The following is a 19101-nucleotide window of genomic DNA, read 5'->3' on the forward strand; positions in this document are numbered from 1 at the left end:
CCAGGCACATTCCCAGCATTCTTGTCACTTGGGGGGCAGCTGAGAGGAGAGCCCCCCCAGGGTCCCAGGAAAGCAGAAAGCACCCACTTTCCAGCACATCCTCTGAAACAGATGAGGATACAACCAGGAGCATCTCCCCACAGTGCACAGCAGCAGGCATCCTGTGGCCCCCCTTGATCCATGACCTGCCTCATTCCCCTCCTCCTCCAGACCCTGCTGGCTGCCCTGGTTTTAATCCCACAGGCAGCATCATCCCAATAATTTCCCTCCATTTTCAATCTACTTCCCTCCATTTTCAATCTACTGAGCTGAGGGCAGTCCACAAATCCCTTCATCCTGAGAGCGAAGCAATCTACTGCTTCATCTCATCCCATCTCCATCTCTCTAATCCCTGGAAACAGGGATGAGACTTGGAGCACACGGCTGCCCCAGAGGGCTCTGTCCAGGAGCTGGTGGACAGAAAGACAGGGGTCTGGGGTTGCTCTCATGAGTACCACCCAACTTCTCAAAGCACCTGGGGCACCCAGGATGATCCAGGAATGGGGGAACAGGTCTTCCCATTCCCCACAACTGCCATGCCAGGGACATAAGGGACAGATTGGGTACAGCATCACTCTGCTGGTCCCCTCCATGTAAAATGCATGGCAACCAAGCAAGGGTGACAGGGGAGCCACAACCAACCCGGTCCCACAAATCCCAGTTGGATCCAGTGCTCTGCTTGTGCCATTCCTCCACAAGCCCAAACCCACGACTTTCATCCCAGCCATAGATGTCCTTTTGGAATAGGCGACTGATGGGAGATGTGGGAAGGGAGACTCTTGTCTCTCCCTGCCCTGGAGAAGCAACCTGGCATCCCAAGTGGATCAGTGAGGGTGCAGACTAACACCATCCTTCCTTTTTCAAGCATCCATTGGCACGGGGCTGGAGGAGGTGGGGGGGTGATGCCACGCCGATGGCCACGTCCTGCCTGACATTGTCCCCAGCCAAAAGCACCGCGAGGAAGGAGGATGCAGGGGTGGTGTGTGACAAGGCTGTCTGGTGGCCATGCCAGCAGAGGAGCCGCGCTGCACGGTCCCCATCCCACACTCTGCAGTGGTTGCACGGTCCCCATCCCGCACTCTGCAGTGGTGCCTCTCCCCAGGTTCGGCTTGTGAGGAGGAGGAGGACGGGGGCCCTTGGCATCCGGGGGTGGATCGCTACTGTGCTGCACTCAGACTCTGACAGCAGGCTCCAAAACTGTCACTCCAGATCTGTTTTCACTTCAGCTAAACCTCAACCCCGATTAAAATCAAGGAGAGCCGCCTTCTCCTCTCTCCTTCTTCCTATGGTAGGTCCTCTGTAACCTCGGGTCTCAATGCGGAGCCAAACCCCGGCGAGGGAATGGGTGAACTGGCTCCGCTGGGAATTGGGGCTACTCCAGAAAGGGTCACAGCTGTCCCTGTCCCCAGACCTGGCCCTGGCAGTGAGGGCACAGCCACTGCAATGTGAGGCCGTGGGTCTCTGCCAAAATCCACAGGGGATATGCCACCGATGCCACGACCTGCCTCTGCCATGGGTGGTATCCAGGCAGCTCTGACACTGCATCTATTGGGTAGAGGGGGTCTGGTGCCAGCAGGGTGCACCCACTGCCAACTGCCAGCTCATTCAGCAAACCCCAAATTAAATAAAGAAATTGAACCAGATACATGTGTGTGTGCGTGACCGCAGCACCAGGATGGACGCATTCAGCAGGAAGCTGGAAAAAAGCTCAGTGCAGCCCTCACCAATTGTGGAAGCCTTTAAATTTGCTTTCCAACTCAGCTGGCCAAAAAGCAGCTGTAGAGAACTGGCAGACTCATGTCATGTGGGCTGTCACCCACCCTCATGCTGCAGGATCAGGGGGGGGACTCAATGGCAGATCTGTCACCCTGAGGGTTTAGAAACCACCCTCTGCTTCTCCAAAGGCAGACACAGACTGGAGCCACGGCTACAAGTGCTCTGCTGCCAGTCGGATCAAGCTCATCCCAGTGTGCCGGGCATGTGTCCCCCAATGCCACAGGGAGCCACACCACCGGCAAGGTGCCCTCTCTGCTTGCTCCATGGCAAACACCCATTTTCCAAGAGGGTGCCTGGGGAAAAAAAAAATCATCCTCTGAGAAAAGCAATTCTGGGACCACCAAGACAGGGAGGGAACCAGCACCGTTGGCTGGTACCCAGAGGAGAATCCCACAAGGTGGAGGGTGGGCATCTCCCCGTGCCTGCCCCCCGGTCCCTTCTGCTGCCACCCCAAACAGGTGCTGGCTTGGTCCTCCACTGATCCCGACAACATTCCTCTTTCCTCATCCTACGCGCTAAATTCCTGCAGCTTCCTTATGACATTTTGAAGTAATCAAAATAATGTTGAAAGCATTTAAAGAGGGATTTTTCCTCCTGGCCTTTTTTCCCCCACTCCAAATGACCATTTTTTTCTTCAGAAATAAATGTCCTCTTAATTCAGTAAGATTAAAAGAACATTTTTTTATGGTTATTTCCCAAGAAGAAAAATTTGCTGTTGTATCTGAGAACACCAAAAATATTTATATAAATGAATCTACGAAAGAAGGAGGGAAGTCTGAGATTAAGAGCTTCGAAAATATTACTGAATTATTTTGGAATTTTGTATTAAGAGCAAAACCCCAGCTATTATGAAAAAAATGCCTTTTCTTTTTAATTCAGAGTTGGGTTTCTGTATCAAAATGTAGCCCAGCATCTGTCCTTGCATCTGTCAAAACAAAGGTCAATCATTTTACGGAAACTTAAACACAACGTCCTTGATCCACTGTTTCTCGTTTATTTTTAAGCAGGACGTGACTTCCAACTAAAAAAAATCAGCTTTTCTAAGATGGTTCACATTCAAAATACATTATTCCAGAAAACTCAGGTTATGAGAAAAATATATCCAAGACTATTTTCCCTTTATAAGAATGAGATGATACTTCGGGATTGATTTCAACAGCTTTTAAGTCCTCTATGACTTTTGCAACTAATATTTAATTTTTCTACTTATGAAGTAAAGATGTAACCAAAGAAAATGCAACAGAAATGTGATGATATCAGGAATTTAGGTTTCCTGAGGAAAATGGGTATCTGAGGGGTATCAGAAAACAAAGCGAGCATCACACTGAAGGATATTCCTCTCTACAAATCAAATTTCCCCGGCAAAAGGAAAAAAAAAGAATGGAAATAGCATGGGATTAAGAAATAAAACTATTTTTAAAATTAAAAATTAATGGAAGTGGAATGGAATTAAAAATCAAAATATTTTTAAAAATACTGGAAATGGAATTAAAAAATAAAGATACTTTAAAAATAATGGAAATGAAAGCAGAAGGTAAAAATAAAATGAATCAGAATTGGGGGTTTTATTGTGTTGCCAGACTAAGACATGATTAACATCTCTGTTATGTCAGTATCTGTTTCTTGAAGGCAATTCCATTTGTGCCATTCCCACCCAAGCGCATACACAAATGACACTGTCCAAAGTCTGAGCTGTAAATCACAGAATTTAGGAATAGCTGGATATTCTGGTTAGGGCAGAGATGGACTCTTCCCTATACAGGGAGACAATCTTTGACCTTAGCTGCCAGACACAGGTAAAAGGGAATTTAATTAAAAATAAAGCACATACTATGAGAACGAAAATTTTGCAAAACAAATTCACAACGATATTTGTCAAAATTTGCGAACAATATTCAGCAAAGTAATTTTCCAATGATATTTTGCAAATATCTCCTAAGACAGACTTGGAGAGCAGTCGCTAACTTAAGGGAACCCCGTTGCTCGTGCTCCGATGTCTCCCATAATCCCACCTCCCTCCGCCGCAGACTTAAATTTCCTCTACGTGAGATTCACTTAAAACTGCTCTTAAGCATTCAAAGCTCTTCCGACCCACACCAGAGCCCTAGACCCAACTCGTTCCATGGGTTCTTCCCTGATTTCCACTGGTAGGAAAAGTTGCCCGCAGCGGGTGGTCTTCCACCAAGACAATCTTTTAAATCTCCTTACCTTCCCCAAAGAGCCGCTTTCGTGCCGATTTGGCGGGAGGGGGGTCCAGACAGATGGCCAGTCTTTTCACGTTTGGAAAGGATGAAAAATGCTACAGGGGGAAAAAAATCCCAGTGATTTTTTTTTTTTTTTAACTCCGCCGTTCGGCGCAGAAGGGCTCCCAACCTCATTGGTCCTGGGAGATCCACCACGTGGCTCGGAATGAAGAGCACATGACCTATTTTCTCCCAAATCCCTGGGTTTGCAGGAAAGGGGGATGCACCCACTGCTGATGTTCTTGTCATTTCATGGGCTTTGATTTATTTATTTATTTTTATTATTTTTTTAAAGGCCACTGAGCAAATCTGGATGCCTCAAGGCGATGAGGGTGAACTAGCCAACACTTCCAACATGAAGGAGGAAGGAGCTCGGCACAAGATGAGCACCAGTGCACTGCCTGTGTGCAGGGGGAAATTTGGGCATGCTTTATAGGGTGCCTGCCCACTCACTCCAGAGACGGAGCCTCTGGGAGGGAAAGGAGGGCTCTGCTAAACCCTCCATCTCAGAGGCAGCAGCACAGTGGGAAGGACCAGGCTGAAGCCCTGCCTGCACATCCCAGAGTTCAGCTGGCTCCCTAGAGGAAGGACCAAAAGCAGTGGAGGGAGTGTGACACACGCCAGGTGGGCATCTCCTGCTCCCACTGCCCCATGGCCATGCCAGCCTCAAAGAGCGTTTCAATATGTGCCCCCACAAACACTCCCCAAGCCCAAAACACAGCACAATTCTGGGGATGTTCTGCCCCATAAAGGTCCCTGAGACCTTGCAGAGCAAGGAAGACCAAGCCACAGCTCCCAGAGCCTGATTCTGACTGGTGCTTCAGGTTTCTCCTTGTCCCAGTTCTGAGCCACCACATCACAGTTTTGGTCCACAGGCCAAGCATGTCTTGTCCTTTACTCAGTGACCAGGGCAGGTACCAGCCCATCGGTGCCCAGACATTCAGTTTGGGGAAGGGAAAAGGAACTTTTGAGCCCCAGACATTCTTGTGGTTTTTTTTCCATCAAATTTCAAGCCCATAGGTTCACAGCATTTAGAAGCTGCATTTTTCTGGCAAGCCGAGTCTCCACCTGGCTGTGCCTACCCCTGGCTGTGCCACCGTGCCATGACAGTGATACACCTGTTCATCTCCTCTGCCAATGGAAAGCTCCAAGGGAATCTACCTCTGGCATCAGCCCTTGGATGTCAGCGATGTCACTTCTGCAGAGCAGCCACCCCATCACCCAAGGGCTCAAGCCCTTCTTATCCAGGCATAACACCTAAGGCTTGGGTTTTGGTGAAACAGCCATGGCCACCTCCATCCCTTCTTAGTGCTACCACCATCCCAGATGTTGGTTCTTCCTTGCAGATGTTCCCCCTTCACAGCTCTGCACAGGGGTGGGAAGGCATCAGGAGCACAGCCCCTAATTCCAGGTTCTTCCCAAGGATGGACTGCCTCACCACGCTGTTCCCAAAACCGCAAGTAAAGCTAAAAAATGCCCCAAAAAGTGTGAAGAAGCGCAGAGTTTCCCCCAAATCCTCTCTGTCTTGGAAGGTCGTGATTCTCCAGTTACCAGCCAGACCATGGGGCATTTAATTCCAACAAATATAGATTGAGGGAGAAACTTTCCATACTCAGATGCAAACTACAGACCCAGCGCAAAGCATTCAGCTTGCTGCTTCCCTCTCCCATGTTTTCCAATCGCCAAGGTGCAAAGGGAGAGAAGAAACCTTAGCAGCCCGGCCTAGTGAAGGGTGTCCCTGCCCACGGCAGGGGATTGGAACCAGATGATCTTTAAGGCTCCTTGCAACCCAAAACATTACATGATTCTGTGATTCCATGAACCCCCCCCACACCTTCCAGCCCCGTCCTCTTTCCCCAGCGACGGATGCCCAGCTAAAGCTGACTCCCCAGTAATCTTCCCAATAATTATATAATAGAGAGGCAGGTGGATAAATCATTTCAGGCCGCTGCGCTGATAGAAAGCAAGCTGGATTAAAAGATCAGAACAAGCAATACTTAGATTAAAATGGTTTGTTATTTTCAGCTGCGGGAAAAAAAATCTGTGGCTAAAGCATGGAAGATGTGAAGGGAAGGTGCATCATCTTCCTTTCCCCAAAACCCAAGCTTTTTACGTATTAAGCAAGACGAATTCTAAGTTTCCAACCTAAAATGAGGTTTTGCTTCCTAACGGGTCAAAAAAATACAATTTGGCAGTTTATGTGGCATTTTAGCTAAAGATTAAGAGCAGCGCAGAGATGATTCAAGTTATATTTTGCCCACAATAAGACATCAGACCCCTTAAACCAGGAGAGTCAGTGCACAGCTTGGCAGATAACGTCACTACCTGCTAAAAACATGACTCCTGGCATTATGGGCAGCAACACATTTGCCTTGTTCTGTGCCTCCCCGCACCCCCGAGCTGATGGCAGGCAGATGCCAGGCTTACCGGCAGCAGAGAGGTGGCGGTGGCAGCTGGGAGAAGCCCTTCAGACAGCGGGGCAGCTCTCTTCGGGGACCTATATGTTGTCCCCCTGGCCTCCAGCAAGGTCGGTGGCCTGGGGTGCCACACTCTGACTGATGGCTTTGGAAAGGCGTGAAGGGGAGGCAGGAAAAACAGGGTGAGAGCGGGAGCTGGCGCTGGGGTTGAGCTCTCCGCAGGGCATGGCACTCATCAGCCGCGTCCCGGATCGATGAGTGAGCTCTGCTCGTTCACCTTCAAGTTCAGATTAAGCAGAAGGGTCAAACTGGGAAATGGTTTGCCACTGGAGAGCACAGCCCCATCACCACACTGCAGCCTCGTGTCACAGCCTTTTCCCTTGCCAGAACAGGCAATTCCCACCCCAGCACCCCACAGCATCTCCAGCTTCCAGCATCAGCAGTGACTGCTCACTCCATCACATGGAGGGGAGATGGAGCAGCAGCAGTTTTCCCAGTGTAAAGTGGTCTCCAAAAACAGACTCATAGAATATACTTGAGTTGGAAGAGATCCACAGGGATCGAGTCCAGCTCCTGGCCTGGCACAGGACAACTCCAAGAATCCCATCATGTGTTTTTCCAGGTGTCCCTCCCACCTGGAGTTTTTCTATAAAATAGTCATGGTACCACACACACACACAGTCTCAGTCTTGAGTTCCGAGGATGAAATCCCAAGGGGCAAGAAGTCCAAGACACAGCATTGAGGGGGGCTTGGACAGAGCCAGGCACCAGGCTTCTCTCCCACCTGTGGATATGGGAGAGGGGCCGGGACACAGGTCTGGGAGAAGAGATGGGATGTTGGACAGGGATCATGAGAAGGTAGAAAAATTATGTCAGAGAACCTCCTGGAGGGAGGTGAGAGCTGCAGGATGTTGTGATGTTCACCCAAATGAACAGTAACTTTAACAACTACTTATTGCAAAAAAGTGTCTTCACTAAAGCCAGAGAATAAAATGCATTTGCTGGACAGTTTGGAGACTTGGTCCCAGACTGGATGTTGAGCTGCCCCGGAAAAGACATGTCCCGGTTTTCCTGGGGTTGGTAGTGGGGGATCCCTTCCCCAAGACTTGCTATGCCAGCAAGCAGGGAAGAGACAGGGACCTCCAGGGATGTGCTCCCAAGTGCATCCTTCCTTCAGCTCATGGCTTTCAGGCCACCCTCCAGCCCAAAAATCCCTCTATGGATGGATGTGTTTGTAAGAGGATGCTCATAGCAAGCCGGAGCTGCAGACAGAGACCTCATGACCGGACATAACCAGTATCCCCCACATCACCAGACCATGGATAAACCTCCTCACAGTTTTTTTGGCAAGTTCTACTCTTGCTGCACCTTACTGGGTCACCTGCAGCTCCTCTGAGAAACCTCCATCCCCTTTTCTAAAACACACCATCCTGTCGCAGGTGTAGGGTGTTGCTCTGGCCAGTCTCTCCCAGGGTTTTACGTGCAGAAAACAGGAATAAGTGACACTTTTAAAAGGAAAAAGGGAGAAAAGAGAGGTGGATTTCTCTGCTGCTACAACATTTCTGCTTTATGGAGCTGTCTTTTCCCCCGGAGACGCGTGTCCTCCTCTTCGCTAATGGAAAATGTTGCCCCGACATCCATTCGTGCCAGTCAATGCCTGGGACAACATGATGGCCCCGGGCCAACACGGATCTATTTTAGTCACAAAAGCAGAGTGGCTGATGAAAATCACTCTGCCTATGCACTTCCCAGCTTAGCTCTTTAGCTGGTTTTAATGGAATGACCAACATGGTGGAAAGCAGGCAGCAAGGGCAGAGACAGCAGGATGGGAGACCTGCAGAGACGGACGAGAGAGGCCCAGAATCCTCCCTGTTTTATAGCCTAAGGGAGCTGCAAAGACCCTTTCCAGGATTTTCCCAGAGAAGCTGCGGCTCTCCCATCCCTGGAAGTGTTCAAGGCTGGGTTGGACGGGGCTTGTGGAAGGTGTCCCTACCCATGGCAGGGGAGTAGAACAAGACGGTCTTTAAGGTCCCTTCCAATCCGAACCATTTTGGGATGCTCTGATTTTGACTGAACTGACCTTACCTTACTCTGCAGGATGGCCTTGAGCTCCAAAGTGATTCCTGGGAGGGTCTGGCTGCACCAGAAAAGGGCATGCTGAGAGCTGGGGTGGGGAACCCAGCAGTCCACGGCCTGGGCCTGCAGACCAGGACATGGCAGAGGTTAGCACAGCACAGAGGAAGGACACCCAACAGCTGCTTAATGTGAATTTCAGAGAGAAGTAAAACATAGATTGGGTTTAGGAGTGGGGGTAAAATGATCAGGAGCATCACCTCCAGGTTGTGTTTGAGGTAGGTAAGCCCCACCTAATATTTTTCTCTACATTCCAAACAGGTTTGGGCAGATCCTCAGAGTCCATCAAGTGAAATCATCCAAAGCGCTGCTCTGTGGAGGAGGGGATGCCTGGGATCCCCCAGGTGAACACAGCCCAGTGGTCCACCCAGAAATCCAACCGTGATGGAAATCATCCAGCATGTTTCAGTGACATGGGGTGCCGGGTTATTTTTATTGCTGTATCTGTGCTGCTGCTTCCACTAAGTTAACTGGGGCATGCACTACACGTCAATACAATCAATGGAGCAGCCTGAGCTGCTAATAAATCGAGTGCCAGAGGGCAGGAAAGTCTCTCCATTGCCTAAAATATTCCCTGGGCAGTAGGGTGGGTGAGCAGCAGACCCCACTCCTTGCTTGGACTTGGTGCTGCTCTTAATGTGCCGAGGCAGCTTGTGTGTTAACAGGGAAAATCTTCCTCTTCCTGGTGACTCAGCAACCTCTGTGCTCGTCCCCAGTGACCTGGGCACTTCCCTGCTATGGGAAGGAGCCTGGCAGTGGGAGGGGAGCCCATGGGACCTCCTGAGGTCAGTCTTCAGTCCTGCTGATGCTCATAGCAGTGTCAGCACTAAGATCAGAGCAGGTTGCCCAGGGCTTTATCCCTTTTGGGGTTGAAAACCTCCAAGGATGGAGACTACGCAGCCCCTTTCAGCGACCAGCTGTCCTCAGAATTCCATATTTTTTCCCTAAAACATCCTATAGGTCTCTCCATGTCCTCCAAGGTAGCGGCTGCATCCCCAGTTGGTGTCACCTGCAATCAGGACACATCCCAAGATGGACCTTGAGATTCCTCAGGGTTCACTCCTCTCCACTGAACCTACACAAGCCAAATAGGTTTTGAATCCCCCTAACTGTCACAATTGTAACATCCTTCCCCATGGACTCTGGCCAAAAAAAAAACAAATTAGAAGGGATGGAAAACCCAAAGTGTGACTCACCGTTGGAGGAGCCGCAGGGACAGGCCAGGGATCCCGTGGGGCTGTGGGTCAGCAGTGGAGGTGGCAGGGAAGGATCTGGAAGACAGCACATCTCAACAGCCTGAGGTGCCCAGCCAGTCCCACCCTCCAGAATGAACAAGAGCATCCTGCCAGCACTGCTGCTGTGGCCGAGGGCAACATGAGGAACAGGGAAGCACAAAGGCAAATCAGCCCGGAACAGAGGAAACCTCAGTAATTGCTTTATTCCAATCAGTACAAATTGCTGGTCACTGATTTCAGGATTGAGAAAAAGAAGGAAGAATCCTGACCATTGTACTAGCTTCATCAATATTACCCATGCACAAGGGGGCTCAGACAAGGATCCAGGATGCTGGAAGGACAAGGCATTGCAAGGAAACCCCAAGCCTTCTCCCCACTGCCAGTGTGGGCATAGAGCAACAACCCACAGCCCACAAATACACGAGGGAAGAGATTGTATTTGTCTTCCAGGTCATAGGTTTGAGTTTATCCCAAGTCAAGGCTTAAGCAACCAGGGAATGCAGCATTAAGGAATTTGTCAGCAGTTTTCTTAATCAAATCTTGGTCCATCTCCCAGCAGCTCTGCTCCTTCTTATGTTACACTCCTTCCTCTCTTCCACCACAGGCTGCAGGGTGAGATCCCAGCCATGAGCCCATGGTCCTGAACCCACAGTCCTGAACCCACATGGTGTTCCCTGTGATTAAGGTGCAGGTCACCTGCAAGTACACCTGTACCTGTGTCTCCCAGAGGACTGGTGCCATGCTGGGACAACCTCACTTCCAGCAGGAGGAAAGAGTGATCCTCAGGTAACCCACAAGCAGCCTCCAAGCAGAAACCTCAGCACTGCAAAGCACATCTTGGCCATGGCTGCTTCAAGCATCCTCTGACATCTCCAGTGGGGCTGTTTCCAGAAGCTTCTGCTGGGCACAGTCACCCAGCAGACGTGGATATGGATCTGTGTCAACTGCCTGTGTCCCCACATCACACAACAGTGGCTCCTTGCTCATCAGTGACCAGTGCAAAACACTCAGGAATTGTCTTAAAAGGCATCATGAGATGGACAAGAAACATTTGGGCTGCTGGCGGAACCAACCTCCTCACCACCAACTCCCAAATCCTCTCTCCAGCATGGCCAAAGCCCCTGCAGTTCGTATCTGCCCTGAGAGTACAAGCAAAGGGGTAAATTATATTTTTTTTCCTGGTTGTTCACTTCAGTGAAGCACGCATTGGTGCTGGGAGAGGCACCAGCAAGCTTATCCCACCAAAAGCTTTTCATCTCCTGATCCATGGTGGTGAAGAGCATGGCTCCATCCCTGCACGGCCAGTTTGCCTGCTGGCTTTCATGGACTATGTCCCATCAGGAAATTTGGTCAGCAATGTTCACAAGAGTCACTCGGGATGCTGAAAGAGTAATTTCTGAACAGCAGAACATCCAGATTCCAGCAAATCCCACCTATTGCTCCCAGGTAAAAGCACCTGAGGACATAAGGAATTTAGTCTTGGATGGGAAAGGAGGAAACACAGAGACACGGACAAACCTTCTACAAAGAGGGTTTGACCACATGGCATCAACAGGATGCCAAGTTGAAGGAAGTGTGTGTGCTTCCTGCTCATGCCCAGCCTCCAAGGTGAGCTGACAGGTACTTCCATGTGGGAGCAGGTCCCACGCCTGATCCTACAGGACTGTTAAAAATCCCTGCTTTTGCTCAGGCACGGTAGGATGCCCTGTTCTACCATCCCAAATACCAGCAGGTTTTCCCATATCCCCTTCTCCATACCACTCCCACTTCCCAAAAATACCAAAGCCTGTTCCAACACCCACCCTGCCTCTCCTTCAAACTCAAGACTCCAGCTTACCCTCACCGGTGAGTTCTTGGCTGTCTATGCCCATTGGGAACCTTCCTTGAGATATCTGGGACCATTGGGCACCTGTGTGAGGTCCAAGCTCCACAGAAAGCACAGAGAGCTAGGAGCTGTCCTCTGGCTTTGCTGTGACCCTCCAGGGAAAATTCCAGGTCTTTGGGAAGAAATGCTGTGCAGTGGTGAGGGATGGCTGGAATGGGATGGGGATGGGAATGGCTGGGATGAGATTGAGATGAGATGAGATGAGATGAGATGAGATGAGATGAGATGAGATGGGATAGGGATGGGATAAGGATGGGATGAGGTGAGATGGGAATGAGAATGGGATGGCAACGCTGGGATGGGATGAGATGTGATGGAATAGGGATGGGATGGGGACAGGGCTGGTACAGGACAGGATGGGATGGGGATGTTCTCCCACCATATCACCAAAGCCTGAGCTATAGCACACCCTACAGATGGGAACATTAGTGAGATGGTTCCATCTGCATTGTTCCCCCCAGGCTGCCAGCCCCCTTCATGATGGAGAGGACCCTGCTTCCATCCATTTGGGATGCAGCAGCCCTCGCATCGCCAGGATCTGCTTTGTTCTGCCGTTTGGGGTTTTCAGCAGCACTGCTCATGGTGCAGGGGAGAGAACGATCCTCCCCTGACCTGTGTTCCCATCATCCACCTTCCCGGGTGTTTTACGCAGACAGGGGCAATGATTTTAATGTCCCAGTGAACAAGCTGTCGGGATGCATCAGCCTCAAAGGGCAGACCTGATTCAGAGCTGGCTTCTCCTCCCAGGCACTGCCTGGGCAAGGAAAACCAATTCCAGCTCTGCGCACACGCACACGCACACACACACACACACACACATGTGCCACTGGTGCCTGTGATTTTCTGGCCTTTTAACTAAAAATCCTTGAAAACCCCACTGCTGAAGAGGGGGAGGCAACGAGGCCGGGGCAGGGGGTCAGAGATGAGGTGCCGCTGGGCAGGCAGAGCGGGCAGCCCTGCAGGCAGAGCCGGAGTGACGTGATGGGACCTGAGCGCTCCGAAGCCGTCAAGAGCCTGGGCAGAGATGAGCTGAGAAAAGCCGTGAGTGGAGCTGACATCTGCCCCCTGGGCGGGTACCTAATGAGCGGAGACATTGTCCATTTGGGGAGATGAGGTAAAGTTAAAAGATTTCCGAGCTGACACCTGGCAGCCTCCATCGGTATTCCGGGCGAAACAGCAAGGGAAGGAAAACGGAGATGGAGGGCTGAAACCGGTCACCCCCGGGCTCCACAGGGGTGGGTGAGCTGGACGGGGACGGTGTTGGCATCTCAGCATCTCATCTACGTTGCCCAAATCTCCCCTATTTGTGATTTTCTGCCAGGTTAGAAGAGAAACTGGTGCTTTCTGGGAGGTGGGAGGGGTCTGACAGGGTCCCATGTGGCCCCATTCCTGATGAAAAGGCAGCAGCATGGCAGGGAGCACATTCCTGGGTCTAGCAGCATATCAGAGTTGCTCTCGGCTGGGATCTGGGCATGGGCTGCTATGTCCCCAAGGTCCCTACATCCTGGGAGTCGGATGGCACTGAGCAATGCCCCAGCCCCCAACATCACCCAGCAGCTCCCTCCCGCCACTTCCACAAACCTAGTTCAGTCAGTCCCTATAAATCCAGCCTCCCTAAGCCCACTTGTCACCAGCTCCTTCCTAACTCACCTCCAGCCTCTTTGCTACCCATCACCTTCAACTGGTGCCTGCTGACAAGACAGGAGCGACGGAGCAGGAGAAGGCAGAGCCCTGTATTGCCCCTATTGCCTCCCAGTTTTCCCTCCTGGGAAAACCTGGCTCTGAAAGTACCTGTGAGCCAGCAAACACCTCCATTTCCCCCAGATCCCCCAGCAGTGTGGGAAAATCCACACTGAGACGCTCTCCTCCCCACCCACCTGCCTGCTTTCCCAAAGGCCAAATGGATTTAGAGGGAAATCATCTCTTTGGGACTCTCCTGGATGAAAGGGGAGATCCTGAAGCATCCTCAAGGCTTTCCACCAGCCTAAAAAGCAGCTTAAAAAACCTGCCATTACTCCGCATGGTTTTCATCAGCTCCATCAACACTCTTGGGTTTAAACCCCATTCCAAGCAGGACTTTCACCTGCTCCAGGGATTTTTGCTCCTTTCCAACAGATATAGCCAGAAATGCCCAAAACAGGGTGCAACCCTTTCCCTGGGACGCCTGGGAGAGGAAACAGCAGCTGGGCTCTGGCTGCTCCTCCCTGGCACACGCTGATCCACTGGGTTCGAGCAGATGGAGCAGCTGCAAATCCCCCCATAAGCCAGGGAAGGGACTAATCTCCTAGAGGACAAATCGGTTGGTGAGTGGGGGAAGCCTGACATTCCACCTTTTCCTCCCTCCGCAGGCAAAGGCAAACCCAGCAGGGGTCCCAGAGGGCTCCCAGCATCCCTGAGGGCAGAGGAGGCAGCGCTGGGGCTTTGGGTACTTGCTGGAGTCCTGGTTTGGGGACACAGGTCCCAGCAAGCTAAGCCTTAGGTGCCCTATGCAGGGAGACACAGCAACTGGTGTATCCTTGAGGAAAACCACATCTGGTGAGCTCTTAAAACTTCCAAAGTGCTTCCCAGACACAAAAGGCTGAAACTTCTTCAAGACTGAGAGGTCCTTGGTGGGCACAGGAAGCTGGAGGAGCAGCCAGGGGCAGGAGACAGACCATGCACAGAGGAATCCCTGGTCCTTCCTCACTGTTGGAGAAGGATTAGGTCCATTGGAGTGGGCTAGTTCAGATCCTCAGGATGGGACCTGGAGAACCAAACATGCTCCCTCTGAAAGGATTAGGAGTGATGTAATGTGCTGATATCACAGCACTTGTGTCAGCACCGAGCCCCACAGCAGATCCCACCAGGGACATCACCCACAGCCACGCTGACCCTGCATCCTTCAGAAGAGTGTTTCTGCCCAGAAGACCCCAAAACAGAGGTCAGCCCAAGGACACACAGCCTGGGCCTGCTCCTGCTCCTGGGGCCATCCATAAGCAGCCAACTCTCTCCACCTCATTTTCCTTCTGCACCAGAGGCCACGGAGAGCGAGGAGATCAGCAAATTTGGTGCCAGCCCCTGTTCTTCTGGGTTGTGTTGTTTTATCCTTTCATCCTTTTTTTCTTCCCTTGCTTAAGGGCTGGAAAACTCCTCCTGCGTGCTCTCAAGGGATAAATGTCTCACCAGATATCATCAGCTCTACTCAGAAAACTCTGAGGTGGGAGAGCGGATGAGGACGGGCATGATAGCTCTCAGAAATGCTTGGAAGGAGAATGCTGCAGCCCAGGGAAAGGATGGAGAACGTACAGGCTGGGATGTGTGGCATCTGGGTATGGACTGCACCCTGATTCTTGGATGGAGGAGCACAGATGGCCAGCAGAGCCTGGTGAAACCCTGGATGAGGTGTAACACCCATCAGCATGGCACAGCATCACTCTGCCCCTTCCCTGGGGAACCACACCTCCCTGGCACATGCAAGTGAATGTCCTGGGAGAGAGAGGGTGAGCCATCGGTGTGTCCCTGGGGACCACGGCCACTCAAGCTGTGTGGTCAAAAACAAGTAACTTCCAAGTCCCTCACTCATCCATCCCCATGTCCTCGAGGGGGAATTTTGGGAAAATCCCAAAATTTTCTTTGGGGATCCCCCAGAAAAACACATTTTCCAGGTGGGGAAACTGAGTCAAAGAGGAAACCCCCATGGAGAGGCTTGCCTGCCCCATGGAGACACACCATCACAGGGAAGGGCTTTGTTTCCCAGATATTCTGGGGTCCCAAAACCATTGCCTTCATGTTATCAATCCAGTAAAAGCCTTTAAATAGGGAATAATTTCCTTATTTTAAGGAAATACGGAGGCACAGTGAGTGAGTATCTCTGAAGGCCTCTGGTCCAGCTCCTGCCCCAAGCAGGGTCACTCCAGAGATGGATTAGGCTGCCTACCATGAAATAATTCCACCCTGAAACCTCAAAACTTCTTCCAAGCCCTCAGTTTTCTGCCCGCACAAAAGGGAGGAGACATTCCCTGGATGCCCTCACCCACTGTCATCACCAAAAGTCCTCATTTTCATCCTTTTAGGAGCACAACAGGTAGCAGGGACCTCATCATAGATCATCCAGCTTCCCAACATCACCTGGATAAAAGGAGACTACCCCATGGTGGTGGCCACAGTGATTATGCCCATGGTGGTGTCCCCATGTCCCCTGTGCCCACGGCGTCGATGTCCCCATGCCCATGATTGTCTCCCTGGGCCCATTGCAGTGTTCCCATGCCCCCTGTGCCCATGGTGGTGGTTTCCCCATGCCCACATTGATGGTATCCTCATGCCCTGTGCCCCCTGTACCCATGGTGGTGATGTACCCCTGCCCAGGGTGGTAATAGCTCCACGCCATGGCTGTATCTTCATGCCCACAGCAGTATCCCTGTGCCCCACAGGTCATGGTAGCGACGAAACCACGCCCACAGCAGTGTCCCCATGCCCACAGTGATGGTGTCTTCATGTCCCCATGTCCATGGAAATGCCCACAGTGACAATGTCCCCATGTTCCCATGCCCGCAGAGATATCCCCGTGCCCACAGTGATGATGTCCCCGCGGTCACAGTGGTATCCCCATGCCCACAGCAGTGTCCCCATGCCCCCCCTGTACACGGTGGTGATGTCCCCATGCCCACAGTGATGGTGTCCCGTGGCCATGGTGATGCCCCCATGCCCCCCCTTACACAGTGGTAATGTCCCCATGCCTACATTGATGTTCCTGCACCATGGTGGTGGTGTCCCCGTGCCTGCTGAGGTCACACACCACCCCTTGGCAGCACGGAGCCGGTCTGGAATGGCCTTGCCACCAGCCTGTGTGACCTGTGCCGGGGAGGAACATGCCACCATCACACAGGAGTCCCCTGGACAGCCGTGGACCCGTGGTGGGGTCATTCCTGCCTTCTTACCCCCGGAGTCGGTTCCTTGCGCAGCACAATGTGGAGGCACATCTGGTGGTGTTGGGAAGGTGGAGGTGCAGCTGGGCAGGTGGCTCTTTCCCTGGGGAATAAAGGGATGAGAGTCAGGCTGTTATGGGGCAAAAGCAGCCTCCAAACAACGTGTCCTGATGCCCCAACAGCAGGTCCTTATCCCGGGGACACCCACACATCTCCGTGCTGGAGATGTCATCACCCCAGTTCCCTAAGGATTCCCTAAGGACGAGCAGGTCCTAGATGAAGCTTTTCCCCACCCAGCTGACCAGAGCCCACTGAGGCACTTGGATTTTCAGGAAATCATCACCTTGTGCTGGGAAAGTGGGGACAAGAGAGTTTGCTCCTTGGTGGCAGGGATTCATGAGTCATCCTCCAGCCGCTGCCCTTGAAACAGAGCCAGAAAAGCTTTTACCCAAAGCAGCCAGCAATAGGATACCAGAGCTAGAGCTCCAGGATTAACCCTTTCCTGGGAGAAGCTGGCTGGCTGCCCTCCCTTGCAGATCCTTTCTCCACCTCTGGTCAGTGATGAGTTTCCCCACTGTGTGCACCCATCAAGTTGGTGGATGTGATGCCAACACTCCCCTGGCAAGGCCGGGGAGAGGGGCATGCCATGAGACCCCAGTGCTACTGCTGGACTAAATGGGGTTGGAAACACATGCCCCCCACCTGGGGAATGGCATTTCTCTTCCACATGTCCCATCACAAAGCCTGCCCAGCAAACGGGACAATGTTTGGGGTTCACCAAAGGGAAAAAGCAACTAAAAAAAAAAAAAGGTGAAAAATTTAAAGCACTTTGTTTCGCTGCTTTGGGGGGAAAGCTCTTGATTCCTGCACTCCTGAGTCCTTGCTTCATTTAGGAACCTGCCAACTATCCATAGTTCTGATGGGATCCCCATTGATCAGTGTGCCAAGTCTTGATGGGCTTTCCCCAAAATAGGGGGAACCAGCCTGCTGGAAAATCTCATATTCCCTCCTTGACAGAAAACAGGTGCCTGTGGAGGACAGGTGGGAATTTCTGTGTTACAAGGAGCATTTCTCCCTTGCAGTCGGACAGGGAGGTGACAGCACCCACCTTTCCTGCCAGCCTGATGAAAATGGACCTAGTTCTACAATGTGGAAAGGTGGGAGCCTCAACCCATGGCTGTGCCCATGGGCACGAGCATCACTGAGCTGGGACAGGGTAGGAGGATAAAGGATGCTCCTTGGCCTGAGCTGGGAGTGGTGTCCATCCAGGGACACCATGCATGCAGGGCTGGCTGCAGCAGCCCAACCTCCCTGTGCAGGGCCCCAAACAAGTCCAGGCTCTCCTGGGGCCATTGTAAGGAAAAGGGAAAGGTGCTGGGAGTTACACTGGTACCCACTAACCTGGGCTGGAGCCTCCTGCCACAGCCCCATGGATCCAGGGCTCTCCACGGGGAGCCAAGCATCATTTGACCCACCCCAGCAGCCTGGCAGCAGTTTCAGCACCTGCATGGACCTGCCCTGAACGTTTAAATCAAGCTCAGACAGGGATTTCCCTCTCGCATCTTCCCACGGGCCACTGCGGAAATGCTCCTAGAAAGCACAGATTAGGTCACAGAGATTTTAGGTGCTTTCTTCACCTCCCACGGGGTTCTCCATCCCCACTCTGCTTCCTTACAGTCTGCACTGGGGGCTGCTATCCATCCCCTCCATCCGCAGGGATCCCTGTCCACCTCCCAGCCCACCCAAGACCCTGGGTGCAGTGCCTGGTGTATCTCCTACCAGGACAACTCATTCCCTTGCTACTGCATCCCTCAGGATGCACAGATGCTCTCTCACAAGCATGAAGAGCATGAACCGTCTGCAGCTGGAGGCCTGGAAATCCTGGGACACCTGCCCCGTGCCACCTTCACCCCAAACCCTGAGCACCATGGGAGTCCCTGGGGCATCACGGTCCCGAGCTGCCCCACCTGTCCTGGGTTCTCTGGGCACAAGGCTGGGGGGATGCCCTGCAGCACAAGGCTCTGCAGCATTCCCAGGGGGCCATGCAGCATCCGCACAGGGTGGGGACACTCTGCAGCGCAGCCGATGCTGGAGGATGCTGCACAGGGCTGGGCTGCTGCAAGGATGGGGCAGCAAGGTCTCACCCAGACCCTGGGAGGGCTCGCTGGGAGGAGATGGGCAATAAATGCTGCCCCAGGATCAAGATCTGAATAAACTGACCCCTCGAGCCTGCTCCGTGTGGAATAGGGGTGAGGAGAGATGATGGGTCCAGTAGGGAGGGGCAGCAACCCCAGTGCAGGGCATCATGTGCTCCCTTGAGGCACATACTGATGAACCAGCCCAGTGATCTAGTGGGTGGCATCCATGCCCATAGCAGGGGGGTTAGAATCAGATGGTCTCTAAGGTCCCTTCCAACCCAAACCATTTTGTGATTCCATGATTCTATGATGATTCTAATTTTGGAGGAAG

At 52.1% G+C, this 19101-nt stretch overlaps 1 protein-coding gene across 11 annotated transcripts in view; it reads right to left on the reverse strand.

Moving 5' to 3' along the window:
* Positions 1 to 16498, reverse strand: part of PCBP3 (poly(rC) binding protein 3) — a 51885-nt gene extending 35387 nt beyond the window's left edge. For 10 of the 11 annotated variants that reach the window (XM_018071661.1, XM_018071659.1, XM_018071658.1 and 7 more), the window contains exons 1-3: positions 16448 to 16498; positions 9805 to 9879; positions 8561 to 8674 (exon numbers count right to left, since the gene is read on the reverse strand). The gene's annotated coding sequence lies outside the window, so the exon portion shown is untranslated. Of the gene's footprint in view, positions 1 to 4023; positions 4147 to 8560; positions 8675 to 9804; positions 9880 to 16447 lie in introns of those variants that run through there. The other variant, XM_018071652.1, reaches the window with a different exon arrangement.
* Positions 16499 to 19101: the final 2603 nt, after the last annotated feature.

This window comes from Manacus vitellinus, unplaced genomic scaffold (assembly GCF_001715985.3).
Source record: "Manacus vitellinus isolate BGI_N305 unplaced genomic scaffold, ASM171598v3 scaffold_20_pilon, whole genome shotgun sequence".
Taxonomy (NCBI): domain Eukaryota; kingdom Metazoa; phylum Chordata; class Aves; order Passeriformes; family Pipridae; genus Manacus; species Manacus vitellinus.